Source organism: Pan paniscus, chromosome 13, assembly GCF_029289425.2.
Source record: "Pan paniscus chromosome 13, NHGRI_mPanPan1-v2.0_pri, whole genome shotgun sequence".
In the NCBI taxonomy this organism is placed as follows: Eukaryota; Metazoa; Chordata; class Mammalia; order Primates; family Hominidae; genus Pan; species Pan paniscus.
In genome coordinates this window covers 47,664,167-47,681,365 of record NC_073262.2, presented here as the reverse complement: position 1 = coordinate 47,681,365, position 17,199 = coordinate 47,664,167, and the positions used below count along the sequence as shown (strand labels likewise).

General features: G+C 43.8%; 1 protein-coding gene across 11 annotated transcripts in view; it reads right to left on the bottom strand.

Moving 5' to 3' along the window:
- SAP130 (Sin3A associated protein 130) overlaps window positions 1-17,199 on the bottom strand; it is an 87,809-nt gene that overhangs the window by 18,791 nt on the left and 51,819 nt on the right. The gene's annotated exons all lie outside the window — the stretch shown is intronic.

Sequence of the window (17,199 nt, the reverse complement as noted above, 5' to 3'; positions counted from 1 at the left end):
AGAATCAATGAGGCCGAAGACGGATCAGTATTATTAGCCTAATCTGAACAATATAGAGAAAACAGACTGAAGAGTGTGGATAGAATAAAGATGTTTTCTGATATGCCAAGTATCAAAAACTGACATCTTGGGCATTCTGTCCCTACTACTGAAGAGGTGCTCTTACAAATCAAGGGGGTAAATCAAGAAAAAGGAAGCATACAGGCTCCAGGTGACAAGGTGAAGGGAATTCAGAGCCTGGCGGAGAAAGGAGGCACCAGGAACAACAGCTGGGCACCGAGTCCAGACAGGCACCGATACAGACTGCGGCAGGCAGAAGCAGGGCTTCAAGGAGGGATATGATCAAGAAAAAGCAAAAATGACAGAGATCTGACAGGTTTAACTCATTGAGAGCAGTTCTGTAGGTTTGGTGGAAAGTTTGAAGATGAACTAGTGATACCTAGAAAAATCTACACAAACATTATAAGCCTTGTAGTACTACATAACTTAAAAAAATTAAATTTACTTATATTGACAGCTATTGGATTTCCTTTTTAAATCTATTTTATATTTTCCAATATCTTAATTTTCCTTAAGTTTTTTTGTTTGGAATTAGTAATGCATTCACATGTTTCAAACGATATATCAAGAAAGTTCCCTTTTTCTAACCCATCTACTATTATCTTCCACACAATATCACTATATCTCAGCATTCCACTGACTCTAAGATGGCAACAGTTACAAAATGAACCATTATTTTGTGCATATTTAAAAATGCAATAACTGAATTCTAGAATATTAAGATGTCATCAGTTTTAAGATACTGATTTTAGAGATGCTATGGTTTTAAAACCTTGTTTCTCACAATCAATGAAATATAATAATTTCTTGTATGACCTTATAATACTTATGAATGAGACATAAGCAAATACAAATGTTTTTTCTTTCTTTCTTTCTCTTTTTTTTGAGACAGGGTCTGGCTGTCTCCCAGACTGGAGTACAGTGGCACGATCAGGACTCACTGCAGCCTCGACCTCCCAGACTCAAGCAATCCTCCCACCTCAGCCTCCCAGTAGCTTGGGACCACAGGTGTGCACCACCACACCCAACTAATTTTTGTATTTTTTGTAGAGATAGAGTTTCGCCATGTTGTCCAGGCCAGTCTCAAACTCCTGGGCTTAAGCGATCCACCCATCTCAGCCTCCCCTCCCCAACCCCTCTAGCAGCTGAGACTACAGGGGTGTACCACCATGCCCAGCTAATTTTTTTTTTTTTTTTAAATTTTAGTAGAGACAAGGTCTTGCTATGTTGTGTTGCCCAGGCTGGTCTCAAACTCCTAAGCTCAACTGATCCTCCCATCTTGGCCTCCCAAAATGCTGAGATTACAAGTGTGAGCCACTGCACCTGGCCCAAATGTTATTTTCTTACCCAACCTCCCTGCTTATTTCAAAACTGTCACAGCATATACCTCATACCTTGCTTTTTTTTTTTTTTTTGACTCAATTGGGTTGCTTTTTTGACTTGTAACCATATTTTATTTACCCAGTCCCCTATTTGTGGAGTAGAGTATAAAGACCAATACAGATAACAACATTCAACAGACTAAAAAACTATAAATTTAACTGGGAATATTTGGAGGCGGAAGGTGAACGGAATGCACACACTTCCCCAGGCTCCCCATCCTACCAAGAAATGCAATGCCCAGCCACAGTGGACGAACCACTTGCTGTCAGAGCCAGACTTCCCAAAGTATGTTGCTTCCTTGGTTCTCTACACTAAGGAATTTGGGGAACGTGAGGGTGGCATGAAAACTATGGGGGTGGGAGGAGGTACTTCTGAGCTCTGGTGCTGACTGTTCAGGAGAGCTGCATTTCAGAGTGGAGCTGTCCAGGGAGCAGCAAGCCAGCTATCTTTCAACAGAGCCCTTCCAACTCTGGCGTGTTAGCTCTCAGCACGTTGACACCTCTGTCATCTGATATGTGTGCTAGTGTATCCGAATAATAAATTACCACACATACCTGGGAAAGAAAAATGCCTCTGTAATTTTGGTAAGTATTGCGAAGTTGCCTTTCCGTAAGGGTTATAACAGTTTGCACTCTCACCAAGAATAAAAGCATCCAATTATCCACAGCTCTTCCAACAGCATATTTCAAACTCCTGGGATTTTGCCAGTATGAAAGGTAAACGTTGGTGTCTCAGTGTGCTCTCAGTTTGCTCATCTCTTGATATAAAGCATCATTCCACATGTTATGGACCACTGATACTTCTTTACCTGTGAACTACTTGTTCCTCAGGGATCTAGAACTAGAAATACCATTTGACCCAGCCATCCCATTACTGGGTATATACCCAAAGGATTATAAACCATGCTGCTATAAAGACACATGCACACGTATGTTTATAGCGGCACTATTCACAATAGCAAAGACTCGGAACCAACCTAAATGTCCAAAAACGATAGACTGGATTAAGCAAATGTGGCACATATACACCATGGAATACTATGCAGCCATAAAAAATGATGAGTTCATGTCCTTTGTAGGGACATGGATGAAACTGGAAACCATCATTCTCAGCAAACTGTCACAAGGACAAAAAAACAAATACTGCATGTTCTCACTCATAGGTGGGAATTGAACAATGAGAACACATGGACACAGGAAGGGGAACATCACACACCAGGGACTGTTGTGGGGTGGGGGGAGGGGGGAGGGATAGCATTAGGAGATATACCTAATGCTAAATGACAAGTTAATGGGTGCAGCATACCAACATGGCACATGTATACATATGTAACAAACCTGCACGTTGTGCACATGTACCCTAAAACTTAAAGTATAATAATAATAAAATTAAAAAAAAAGATGACTGGCTTGATGTCATAGAATAAAGTTAACTAGAAATAGTCACATAAACCTTAAGTGTTGCTGCTTCAAAGAAACTGAATAAAAATAAATTGTATATAAATGTCTGAAAAAAAAAGAAAAAACAAAAAGGTTGTTCATTTTTCTACTGGACTTACTTCTTTATTCTTCATTTCTGGCAGTTATTTATATACTATGAAGATTAGCCGTTAGACTGTGATATGAGTTAGAAATATATCTTCCCAATTCATCATTTGTCTTCCACTTTGCTTATCAAGTTTTTTCTTGACAAAAGTAGTTTGTTTTTTAAATAATTTTTACTGAGTCAAATTTCTCTCTCTCTTATTAAAGACAGGGTCTCACTCTATCACCCAGACTGGAGTACAGTGGCATGATGCTGGCTCACTGTAGCCTCGACCTCCCAGACTCAAGCAATCCTTCCACCTAAGCCTCCTGAGTAGCCAGGACCACAGGTGCGTGCCACCATGCCCGGCTCATTTTTGTATCTTTTGTAGAGATGGAGTTTGGCCATGTTGCCCAAGCCGGTCTCGAACTCCTGGGTTAGAAGCAATCTGCCCACCTTGGCCTCCCAAATTACTGGGATTACAGGTGTCAGCCACCATAACCAGCCCTGAGTCAAATTTCCCAAAACTTTCTTTTTATAGATTCTGAATTTTGAGTCATAATGTGTTATGGTTTGGCTCTGTGTCCCCACACAAATCTCATCTTGTAGCTCCCATGATTCCTATGTGTTACGAGAGGGACCCTGTGGGAGATGACTGAATCACGGGGGCAGGTCTTTCTTGTGCTGTTCTCGTGATAGTAACTAAGTCTCATGAGATCTGATGGTGTTAAAAAGGGAGAGTTTCCCTGCACAAGCTCTCTCTTTGCCTGCCACCATCCACGTAAGATGTGACTTGCTCCTCCTTGCCTTCTGCCATGAATGTGGGGCCTCCCCAGCCACATAAATTTATGCATGGTTTTTTCTATCGTTATTTGCATAGAACTACGTAAGTTCAATGTAAAAAACTCCTTTTTAATTTTTTTATGGGTTATCTCGATTGGGATAGTGTTAGGCAGGCAAACTAGAAATAGGAATGAAAGGAGAAAACAGAAAGCCCTTTTTACCCATTTTAAAATGTTCTCTGAGAGCTGAGCATAGTGGTTTGTGCCTGTAGTCCCCTACTCAGGAGCCTGAGGCAGGATGATGACCTGAGCCGAGGAGTTCAAGGCTTCAGTGAACTGTTCACACCCATTGCACTCCAGCCTGGATGACACGGTGAGACCCTATCTAAAAAATAAGGAAATTTAGGCTGGGCGCAGTGGCTCACGCCTGTAATCCCAGCACTTTGGGAGGCCAAGGAAGGCAGATCACTTGAGGTCAGGAGTTCGAGACCAGCCTGGCCAACATGGTAAAACTCCACCTCTACTAAAAGTACAAAAATTAGCTAGGCGTGTTGGTGGATGCCTGTAATCCCAGCTACTCGGGAGGCTGAGGCAGGAGAATCACTTGAATCCAGGAGGTGGAGTTTGCAGTGAGCTGAGATCGCGTCACTGCACTCCAGCCTGGGAGACAAGAGCGAAACTCCATCTCAAAAAAAAAAAAAAAAAAAAAAGTAAATTAAAAAAGCCACAATGAAAGCATTATACAGCAGAATCAGTGGGCTGCAATGAAAGCATTATTTAGAAGAAAGTTCATAGCCTTAAATACTGAAAACTGTTAGGCTGAAAAACTAGAAAACAAACAAAAAAAATAAAGGAAACAATAAATATAAAAACAGAAACTAGTAACTTAGAAAAGAGACTAACACTGGCTGGGCGTGGTGGCTCACGTCTGTAATGACAACACTTTGGAAGGCTGAGGCGGGTGGATCACCTGAGGCCAGAAGTTCGAGATCAGCCTGGCCAACATGGTGAAACCCCGTCTCTACTAAAAATTCAAAAATTAGCCAGGTTTGGTGGCACACACGCCTGTGATCCCAGCTACTCAGGAGACTGAGACACAAGAATCACTTGAACCCGGGAGGCGGAAGTTGCAGTGAGCCGAGAACGTGCCACTGCGCTCCAGCCTGGGTGACAGAATGAGACTCTGTCTCAAAAAAAAAAAAAAAACAGGCTGGGTGTGGTGGCTCACGCCTGTAATCCCAGCCCTTTGGGAGGCCAAGGTGGGCAGACCTCGAGGTCAGGAGATCAAGACCATCCTGGCCAACATGGTAAAACCCCGTCTCTACTAAAAATACAAATAAATTAGCTGGGCGTGGTGGTGTGCACCTGTAGTCCCAGCTACTCGGGAGGCTGAGGCAGGAAAATCGCTTGAACCTGGGAGGCAGAGGTTGTGGTGAGCCGAGACAGCGCCACTGCACTCCAGCCTCGCAACAGAGCGAGACTCCGTCTCTAAACAAAACAAAACGAACAGAAAAACCCAGACTAACACTAACCCAAGTAGTCCCAGCTAGTTTGGAGGCAGAACAGGGAGGATCATTCAAGCCTGGGAGGTCAAAGCTGCAGTGAGCCAAGCCAGGATTGTGCCACTGCACTCCAGCGTGAGTGACACAGTGAGATTCTGTCTCAAAAACAAAAAAAGCGAGGGGTGGAGGGCGGGGCAGGGAGTGGGCATGGTGGCTCACGCCTGTAATCCCAGCACTTTGGGAGGCTGAAGCGAGTGGATCATTTGAGATTAGGAGTTTGAGACCAGCCTAACCAATATGGGAAAACCCTGTCTCTACTAAAAATACAAAAATTAGCTGGGCATAGTGGCACACGCCTGTAATCTCAGCCACTCGGGAGGCTAAGGCATGAGAATTGCTTGAACTAGGGAGGTGAAGATTACAGTGAGCCGAGATCATGCCACTGCACTCCAGCCTGGGCGACAGAGTGAGACTGTCTCAAAAAAGAGAGAAAGAGAGAGAAAAAGAAAAAGTGTAATTAACACAGGGAATTTAATATTATCTATTTCCCCTTATTATTATTTCGATTTATTATTATATCCTATTTATTTGTTGTCTGCTAGAACTGATGAGGCCTGAAAAACGTGAATTAAAGCCCTTTTGCTCCTAAGCTGCTCTTTGAAACTCTCCTCATACTTCTTGTAAATTCTGCTTTATGAGTCTTAATGCTACATTATTTGGTACACAGATACTCTTAACTGTTAAAACTTCCTTGTAGGCCAGGTGTGGTGGCTCACGTCTGTAATTACAGCACTTTGGGAGGCTGAGGCGGGTGGATCACAAGGTCAGGAGTTCAAGACCAGCCTGACCAACATGGTGAAACCCCGTCTCTACTAAAAATACAAAAAAATAAGCCAGGCATGGTGGCGTGCGCCTGTAATCCCAGCTACTCAGGAGGCTGAGGCAGGAGATTCTCGCTTGAACCTGGGAGATGGAGGTTGCTGTGAGCCGAGATTGTGCCATTGTACTCCAGCCTGGGGGACAGAGCGAGACTCCGTCTCAAAAAAATAAAAATAAATAAAACAAACAAACTTCATTGTAAATTAGATTCTTCAGCATTATAAAGGACCCTCTGTGGGCCGGGTGTGATGGCTCACACCTGTAATCCTAGCACTCCGGGAGGCCGAGGCGGGAAGATCATCTGAGGTCAGGAGTTGGAGACAAGCCTGGCCAACATGGTGAAACCCTGTCTCTACTAAAGATACAAAAATTAGCCGGATGTGGTGGCGCATGCTTGTAATCCCAGCTACTCAGGAGGCTGAGGCAGGAGAATCGCGTGAACCCAGGAGGCGGAGGCGGCAGTGAGCTGAGACTGCACCACTGCACTCCAACCTGGGCAATAGGAGTGAAATTCCGTCTCATGAAAAGAAAGAAAAAGGACCCTCTGTGTTTTGCTTTTAAGCTGAATTCCACCTTTTCTGATAAGATTTCAATTTGTTTACCTTTGCTTGATAAATCTTTTGAAAAAATATTTGTGTAATTTGAGTCCTCAGATGACATTATCTTTTTTCACTGGTATTTTAAAACTGGTTACCATGGGATTACAATCAACATTCTAAATTCATATCAATGTAGTTTGCATTGATACCAACTTAACTTCAATAACATACAAAATGTGAAACGATGGAAAAAGATATTTCATGAAAACAGTAAGTAAAAGAAAGCTACGGGCCTATATCAATATCAGAGAAAATGGATGTTAAATCCAAAACAAGACAAAGGACATACTATATTAACAAAAGATTCATCAAGAAGATCAAAGAACTTGGAGAAATGAGCAGTTACTAATTAAAGGGCATAAAGTTTCAGTTAAGCAAAATGAAGAAGTTCTAGAGCTCTGTTGTGTGACACCGTGCCTACAATGAACAACAATGTACATTTTAACTTCTCCCTACCAGGGCAGATCTCATGTTAAGTGTTCATACCACAATAAAGAGAAAAAGAAACAGCAATTATAAACCTTCGCCCATCAAAGAATAGTGCCCCATGTGACAGAATAAAGGAGATACTGACAGAATTAAAGGGAGAGACAGAGAGGATGACAAGAATAGCTGGAGATTTCTTTTCTTTTCTTGAGACGGAGTCTCGCTCTGTCGCCCAGGCTGGAGTGCAGTGGCGCAGTCTCAGCTCATGGCAAACTCTGCCTCCGGGTTTCAAGTAATTCTCTGCCTTAGCCTCCCGAGTAGCTGGGATTACAAGCATCCGCCACCATGCCCAGCTAATTTTTGTATTTTTAGTAGAGACGGGTTTCACCATCTTGGCCAAGCTGGTCTTGAATTCCTGACCTTGTGATCCACCTGCCTTGGCCTCCCAAAGCACTGGGATTACAGGTGTGAGCCACTGTGCCCGGCCATAGCTGGAGATTTCAATACCCCACTTTCAATAATGGATGAAACATCCAGACAGAATCTTGGCAAGGACACAGAGGACTGGAATACTAAACAAACTAGACCTGACAGATGTATAGAATACTCCACCCAACAACAGTGATTGTACATTCTTCTCGAGGGCACATGGGACATTCTCCAGGATAGACCATATGTTAGGTCAAAATTCAAACTTCAAAAAATTCATAAAGTCTGAATCCAAACTAAAGATCTTTTCCAAGTACAATGGAAAGGACCTAAAAAATCAATATGAGGGAAAATGGAAAAATTCACAATGACAGGTGAGACTTCTTCCCTGAGTCAGGTAACGGTTTTGAACATATGCAGAACACTTCCTTAAACTTTTGGCATCTTCATAATGTAACAGCTATAGTAAAGCATTTTTTTTTTTTTTTTTTGTTAGGCAGAGTTTCACTCTTATTGCCCAAACTGGAGTGCAATGGCACCATCTTGGCTCACTGCAGCCTCTGCCTCCTAGGTTCAAGAGATTCTCCTGCCACAGCCTCCGGAGTAGCTGGGGATTACAGGCGGCCCCCACCATGTCCAGCTAATTTTTTGTATTTTTATTAGAGACAGGGTTTCGTCATGTTGGCCAGGCTGGTCTTGAACTCCTGGCCTTAGGTGATCTGTCCGCATCGGCCTCCCAAAGTGTTGAGATTACAGACGTGAGCCACCATGCCCGGAGTTGGTTTTTTTTTTTTTTTTTTTTAAAGACAGGGTCTTGGGAGGAGGAGGTTGCAGTGAGCAGAGATCGCACCACTGCACTCCAGCCTGGGCGACAAGAGCAAAACTGCGTCTCAAAAACAAAAAAAAGACAGGGTCTCACTCTGTTGCCCAGGCTGGAGTGCAGTGGTACGATCTTGGCTCACTGCAGAGATCTGCCTCCCAGGCTCAAGCAAATCTCCTACCTCCCGAGTAGCTGGGACAACAGGTGCACCACTACGCCCGGCTAATTTTTGTATTTTTAGTACAGACAGGGTTTCACCATGTTGGCCAGGCTAGTCTCAAACTCCTGACCTCAAGTAATCCACCCGCCTCAGCCTCCCAAAGTGCTGGGATTACAGGCGTGAGGGCACTGTGCCCGGCCTGACAAGCACTTTCAAGTTCTGTATGACTAACGTTTTCTCCATTACTTTCTTATGTCTAGACCAGGCGTTGACAAACTATATCCCGGCCCAACATCAGTTTTGCAGATGAAATCTTTCAGTACAGCTACACCAGACATGAGGACTCATGACAGAGACTACGCGACTCACAAAACCTAAAATAACTTACTATTTATTTTTCCCCTTATTGAAAACGCCTACCAATCTCTGCTTAGATGATCAACAAAACAGTAAACAAAGTGCTATTGATAATTTCTGTGGAACAAGTGCTCCAACTGGGGCCAATTTCAAGCTGCCAATGCTAAATGACTCAGTGTGGAGTGGGGTGGAGGTTGACGGGGGGAGAGGGAGACATGAAACAGCACACCATTCTACATAATTATTCCATGGGAAGAAGGATAAAATGTAGTTGAATAATTAGCAAGTACTGGGTATTTTAATTTAATTACGAGTTTTCACCCAGGATTATAATTTTTTCAATGGCTGTGTCTAACACCTACCTCATAAAATTCCTGATAATGTATCAATCTACTCTTGTGAGTTAGCACAAGTTCAGCATCCCTTTACTTAATGTTTCATTCTGACCTTCCTGAATCACTTTGTGTTTGGCCTGCCTCTGAATACAAGGCAGAGCAGAAGTGGGTTCTGCTTTGCAATGCAATCTGGAAACAGGTGAGTTAAGACCTGTATTAGATTGCTAGAGCTACCACAACAAATCATCACAAACTGTGTGGCTTGAACAGAAGCAGCTTGTCTCACAGTTCTGGAGGCCAGAAGTCTGAGATCAAAGCGTCGGCAGGGCTGGTTCTTTCTGCGGGCTTGAAGGACAGACTATTCCATGCCTCCTCTCCCAGCTTCTGGTGGCTTTGCTGGAAATCTTTGTTATTCCTCGGCGCCTTCCCAATCTCTGCCTTCATGTTCACATAATGTATTTGTCTGTGTCCTAATTTCCCCTTTTTCTAAGAATACTAGTCATGGGTCAGGTATGGTGGCTCATGCCTGTAATCCCAGCATTTTGGGAGGCCAAGGCAAGAGGATTACTTGAAGCCAGGAGGTTGAGACCAGCCTGTGCCATATAGCAAGACCTTGTCTCTATTAAAAAAATTGATTTAGGCCAGACGCAGTGGCTCACGCCTGTAATACCAGCACTCTGGGAGGCCGAGGTGGGCGGATCACGAGGTCAAGAGATCGAGACCATTCTGGCCAACATGGTGAAACCCTGCCTCTACTAAAAATACAAAAATTAGCTGGGCATGGTAGCTCGCACCTGTAGTTGCAGCTACTTGGGAGGCTGAGGCAGGAGAATCTCTTGAACCCGGGAGGCGGAGGTTGCAGTAAGCCGAGATTACATCACTGCACTCCAGCCTGGGTGGGAGACTCCGTCTCAAAAAAAAAAAAAAAATTTTAAATTAGCTGGGCATGGGCCAGGTACAGTGGCTCATGCCTGTAATCCCAGCACTTTGGGAGGCCGAGGCGGAGGGATCATGACATCAGGAGATCGAGACCATCCTGGCCAACATGGTGAAACCCTGTCTCTACTAAAAATACAAAAATTAGCTGGGCATGGTGGTGTGTGCCTGTAATCCCAGCTGCTCAGGAGGCTGAGGCAGGAGAATAACTTGAACCAGGGTGTTGGAGGTTGCAGTGAGCCAAGATCGTATCACTGCCTCCAGCCTGGCGACAGAGGGCAAGACTCTGTCTAAAAAAAAAAAAAAAAAAAAAAATAGCCGGGCATGGTGATGCATGCCTGGAGTCCCAGGTACTCGGAAGGCTAATGTGGAAGGACCACTTGAGCCTAGATCACACCGCTCACTGTACTCCAGCTTGGGTAACAGAGCAAGACACTGTCTCCAAAAATAACAAAACAAAACAAAAAAAAGACCAGTCATATTCAATTGAGGATTCACCCTACTCCAGTAGGGCTTCATCTTGACTAACCACATCTGCAATGACCCTATTTCCAAATAAGGCTGCATTCCGAGGTACTGGGAGTTGACTTTTGGGGGACACAACTCAACCCACAACGAAGTCACTGACATGACATGATATGACGCATGCTTGGTCTTACTTCTATCACGATATGCTCTGTATGGTTTTTCTTTTATCTTTCTCTTTTTTTTTAGACAGGTTCTTATTCTGTCACCCAGGCTGCAATAGAGTGACATGAACACAACTCACTATAAACTCAACCTGCCAGGCTCAAGCGATCCTCCCACCTCAGCCTCCTGTGTAGCTGGGACTACAGGCCCATACCACCACACCTGGCCAATTTTTTAATTTTGTTTTTAGAGCTGGGGTTTCGCCATATTGCCCAGGCTGATATCGAACCCCCGGGCTCCCCCCATCTGTTGACCTCGGCCTCCTAAGGTGCTAGAATTATAGGCATGAACCACAACACATGACTATCTTTCTTTATATTTTATCCACTTTTTCATTTTTTTTTTTTTTTGAGATGGAGTCTCGCTCTGTCACCCAGGCTGGAGTGCAGTGGTGCAATCTCGGCTCACTGCAAGCTCCACCTCCAGGGTTCACACCATTCTCCTGCCTCAGCCTCCCGAGTAGCTGGGGCTACCGGCGCCCGCCACCAAGCCTGGCTAATTTTTTGTATTTTTTTAGTAGAGACGGGGTTTCACCGTGTTAGCCAGGATGGTCTCGATCTCCTGACCTCGTGATCTACCCGCCTTGGCCTCCCAAAGTGCTGGGATTACAGGCGTGAGCCACCGCGCCCCGCCACCCACTTTCTCATTTCTATCTTCCACGGCCAATACTCTCTTGTGCAGTTTTAATTTTGCCTTCCTTCTGTGGTATCTTCATTAGTTCTCTACTGAGTCCTGTCAACTCCTGTGTCATCACTTCATGTTTTGCCATTTACTCCAGGAGTCTTTTGTATTTGAACTTTGTGTTTTCCTTCATAGAGGTGGTTATTTTGTTATGTTATTTAAATTAATGGTGGCATGTTTCATTATAAATTTCATCTGTCCCCTGTCAACATCTTTTGGTCAGTGTCTTAAGGGACAGATTAATATACTTTGTTGTTCTTTTCCTATGTTTTAATTTTAATTATCTTCATATTAATCCTTTTTTGTTACTCATCAGTGAATGGAGTTGGCTATTTCTAAAACAGCCATTTATATGAGATTACTTTTACTTGGGTGTGGGAGTGTGGGGGGTTTATTCTTCCAGCTAGTTATTTCTTCACAATCCAAATGCTCTCTTCTTTCAGGTGCCACAGATTGACTACTGCAAATAAAGCCAGTCTGAGTGCCTGTGTGGGCCCTACCTCCACAACTTCTCTGAAGCACAGCAAATCCAAGAAAGAGTCTAAAAAAGAGCCCCTGCTCACCCTATTTCTGCACCTGCTGTTGCTCACAGGGAGACTTTGGTACCTCATGGCAGGTTCTTCACCTTCAGGACCAACACTTGAAAACTAAGTCCATATGAGACTTTGTTTTGAAAAAGACAAAAACAGAAACAGACCAGGTGCAGTGGCTCATGCCTGTAATCCCAATATTTTGGGAGGCCAAAGTGGGAAGATCAGTTGAGGCCAGGAGTTCAAGACCAGCCTGGGCTACACAGTGAGACTGCCATCTCTACAAAAACAATATGAAAATCAGCTTAGCAGGCTGGGCGTGGTGGCTCACCCCTGTAATCCCAGCACTTTGGGAGGCAAAGGTGGGCAGATCATTTGAGGTCAGGAGTTCGAGACCAGCCTGGCCAACATGGTGAAACTCCGTCTCTACTAAAAACACAAAAATTAGCCAGGTGTGATGGTGGGTGCCTGTAATCCCAGTTACTTGGGAGGCTGAGGCAGGAGAATCACCTGAGCCTGGGAGGCAGAGGCTGTTGTGAGCCAATATGGTGCTAGTGCACTCCAGCCTGGGCAACAGAGTGAGATTCTGTCTAAAAAAAAAAGTAAATTAAAAAAATAAAAATAGCTGGGCATAATGATGACTACCTGCAGTCCCAGCTACTCAGGAGGCTAAGGTGGGAGGATCCTTGCGCCCAGGAGTTCAAGGCTGCAGTGAGCTATGATCACGCCACTGCACTCCAGCCGGGGTGACTGGGCAAGACCCTGTCTCTAAAAATAAAACAAAAATAAGCAAACAAAAACCCGAAGTGTTCATTAGCTGAAGACTAATTGTGGCACCAACACACCTCAGAACATCACACAATATAGGGAAACAGTCACTTTTTCTGGTTTTTCATTTTCCTGACCTCTAAAGATGCTATGTCCTCAAGCCTGGTCCTTGCACCACTTCTGTTCTATTTATACTACCTTCCACTCTCATGGCTCTAAAGAACATCTACCTGCTTACAATTCCCAAATCTCTATCACCAGCATGGACTTATACTTCAATTCTAGAGCTGTATTACTTCAGAATTTTTTTGTTGTTGTTGTTGAGATGAACTTTCGCTCTTGTTGCTCAGGCTGGAGTGCAATGGCGCGATCTCTGCGCAATCTCTGCCTCCTGGGTTCAAGAGATTCTCCTGCTTCAGCCTCCCAAGTAGCTGGGATTACAGGCATGCGCCACCACGCTCGGCTAATTTTGTATTTTTAGTAGAGAGGGGGTTTCTCCATGTTGGTCAGGCCGATCTCAAACTCCTGACCTCGGGTGATCCGCCCGCCTCAGACTCCCAAAGTCCGAGGGAGTGCTGGGATTCCAGGCATGAGCCCCTGCACCCGGCTTCCTTCAGAATTTTCTATCTGTCTATTTGACATCTCCACTTGGGTATCCAATCATCTAGATATTGCAAAAGTAAAACGACTGAAACTAACCTGATTTTTTTCCTGCTATTCTCATAGCTTTCCTCATTTTAGAATGCTCAGGTAAAATTTGGGAGCTATCCTTGACTCCTCTCTTTCTCTCCATTCCATCAGAAAATTTTGTCAGCTGTACCTTCAAATCATATCAAGAATCCAAACACTTGTTAAGACATATGGGCAGGGTGTGGTGCTCATGCCTGTAATACCAGCACTTTGTGAGGCTGAGGTGGGAATATTGCTTGAGCCCAGGAGTTCCAGACCAGCCTGGGCAACATGGTGAAACCCCGTTTCGACAAAAAAATACAAAAATGAGCTGGGTATGGTGGCTCTTAAGTAGTCCTAACTACTCAGGAGGTTAAGGTTGCAGTGAGCTGAGATTGCACCACTACACTCCAGCCTGGGTGACAGAGTGAGACCCTATTTCATTAAAACAAACAAACAAACAAACAAACAAAAAACACTACCTCCATGCAGGTTCAAGCCATGAAGATAGTTAACGATTTTATCAGCTCTCACTTGGTCTTCCTGCTTCCACCCTTGCTCTGCTGCAGTTTATTCTCAGCACAGTAGCCAGAGTGATTCTTTTAAAATAAGTCAGATCATGTCACTCCTATGCCTTAACCCTCCAGCGGCTCTCCGTCTTAGAATAAAATCCAAAGGCTTCTGAATAGCCCACAAGGCCCTAAATAATCTAGCTCTCAATGTCATCTCTAAGCCATCTTGTACAACTCTCCCCTCTGGTTCCAGGCTAGTCTTCCTTGCTGGTCCTGTGATATTATTCCTAATATACAGGGAGTCCTCACTGAGCACGAAGCTCACACATGTAAATATCAGATATAGTCATGCAGCACATAAGGATGTTTCAATGAACAAAGGACCATACACATGACAGTGGTCCCATAAGATTATAATTTCTGGCCGGGCGCGGTGGTGCACGCCTGTAATCCCAGCACTTGGGGAGGCCGAGGTGGGTGGATCACCTGAGGTCGGGAGTTCAAGATCAGCCTGACCAACATGGAGAAACCCTGTCTCTACTAAAAATACAGAATCAGCCAGGCATGGTGGTGCATGCCTGTAATCCCAGCTACTCGGGAGGTTGAGGCAGGAGAATCAGTTGAACCTGGGAGGCAGAGGTTGTGGGGAGCCGAGATTGAGCTACTGCACTCTAGCCTGGGCAGCAAGAGTGAAACTCTTGTCTCAAAAATAAATAAATAAAGATTATAATTTCTATGTTTAGATACACAAATATGTACCACTGTGTTACCACTGCCTATAGTATTCAGTATAGTAAAGTCCTGTACAGATTTTTAGCCTAGGAGCAATAAGTTGTACCACATAGTCTAGGTATGCAGTAGGCCATCCCATATAGGTTTGTACAAGGACACTCATGATGTTCATACAACAATGAAATTGCCTACGGATGTATCTCTCAGAACGTATCCACATTGTTATGTGGCTAGCTCTACGGTCCCCAAATCACCATGTAACTAACAGATGCCCATCATGATCAGTAACCAATCACATCACTTCTTAAGTCTGGTAATGATCAATCACTGACTATAAACAGTTCTGCATAAACAGTTCATAAAGAAAACAAAGCATGTAGTTGTGTTGCTCTGCCATCCTAGTGATAAACCAATGTGAAATTTTAAGAAAATGGAAGACTGAATGTGAGAATGGGTCAACCAAGATGAAAATGCAACAAAAGACCAAAAAGGGATAAGGCCAGAAGTGAAATTGTATGTGATTTGAAGATTTCAAAATGGCCCAGCAAAGAGAAAAAAGGATAAGACCTAGACTTGTAAAAAGCTGTATGGACCATATTGAAAAAGTCTAGTGAATATAAAAAGGAAGGTAAAGTAGCTTTAATATCATCTTTCAGTTTAAACTGCATCAGGAAAGCCACCTATGGCAGAAATAGTTTATTTCTATTTTGGATTGACAATAGTAATAACCAAAAAAAATTACAATTATTCAAGGCTGAAGCGTTGAAGTTAGCTGTCACACTGAAAGAAAATGGTAATTAGGGAAATGAATTACTGCTAGTGAAGGCTGGTTTTAGCACTTCAGAAGTCAGTATGACTATGAGTGGTGTTGAGTGAATCAGCTAACTGCCATCACACAGAAAGATGGTACTATAAAGTGTGTACCCAGAGTCCGAGGAGAAGTGAAGGCAAAGTGGTTTTGAGGAAAAAGATGAAGGGGTCTCAGAAGTTACGCCGGCAAAAACCTTCACATTTAATGAAGTCTTGGAGATGTTCCACGACACTGTCGCCCAGGCTGGAGTGCAGTGGTGCGATCTTGGCTCACTGCAAGCTCCGCCTCCTGGGTTCACGCCATTCTCCTGCCTCAGCCTCCTGAGTAGCTGGGACTACAGGCACCCGCCACCATGCCCGGCTAATTTTTTTTGTGTTTTTAGTAGAGACAGGGTTTTCACCATGTTAGCCAGGATGGTCTCTATCTCCTGACCTCGTGATCTGCCCGCCTCGGCCTCCCAAAGTGCTGGGATTACAGGTGTGAGCCACCGTGCCCGGCTGGTCATTTTTATGTTACGGCACTAATGTGCAAACTGACAACTGCAAGTATCCTTATATCAAAGCCTTGGTTCCTCTTTCCTCTGCCTGACACATTCCAGCATCAAGGAGCACATGGCTTATTCCTTCACACTCTTCTCAGAGAAGCCTTTTTCTGTAAATCATCACCTCTTCCTCCCATTACTTTTTATTCCCTTTACTCTGTCTCCCTTTCTTCTTATGTTTATTATTTCTTCACATCCACTAGAAAGTAAACTGAAAGGGAATGGACACATTACATCTATTTTTGTGACTGCTCTATAGCCCCACATGCTAAAATAATACCAGGCACAAACAAGGCATTCACAATTTTTTTTTTCTCAAATGCGGTTTTATGAAGAAGTAAATCTAAATATACTAACATGGCAAACTATTACTGATATAAGTAAAAGTGCGAGACATAAAACAATATAATCAGTAAGATCTCTTTTAAGAATCTATCAACTGGGGCCGGGCACGGTGGCTCACGCCTGTAATCCCAACACTTTGGGAGGCCAAGGCGGGCGGTTCACGAAGTCAAGAGATAGAGACCATCCTGGCCAACATGGTGAAACTCCGTCTCTACTAAAAATACAAAAATTAGCTGGGTGTGGTAACACGCTCCTGTAGTCCCAGATACTCAGGAGGCTGAGGCAGGAGAATCACTTGAACCTGGGAGGCGGAGGTTGCAGTGAGGGCCACTGCACTCCAGCCTGGTGACAGAGCAAGACTCTGTCTCAAAACAAACAAACAAACAAAAAGAATCTATCAATCTATCTACATGTGTATGCAGAAAAAGACGTGGAAAGATACTTATCAGAACGATTATCTTGATCATAGAGGAAGTCTACAGGAAAAAACAAACAAACAAAACCCCAAAACTGTTACCAGTCAACATTATTCTAGGAAGTGGGATTGGCAATGTGGGTAGAGAATGAGACAATAATTTTCACTTCATACTTTAAGAATTTTTATATAATCTAATTACTTTTTCCAGTATAGTATTACTTGTGGAATTAAGAAGAGAAAGAACAAATACTGTCATAAGGCCCGGCATGGTGGTTCATGCTTATAATCCCAGCACTTTGGGAGGCTGAGG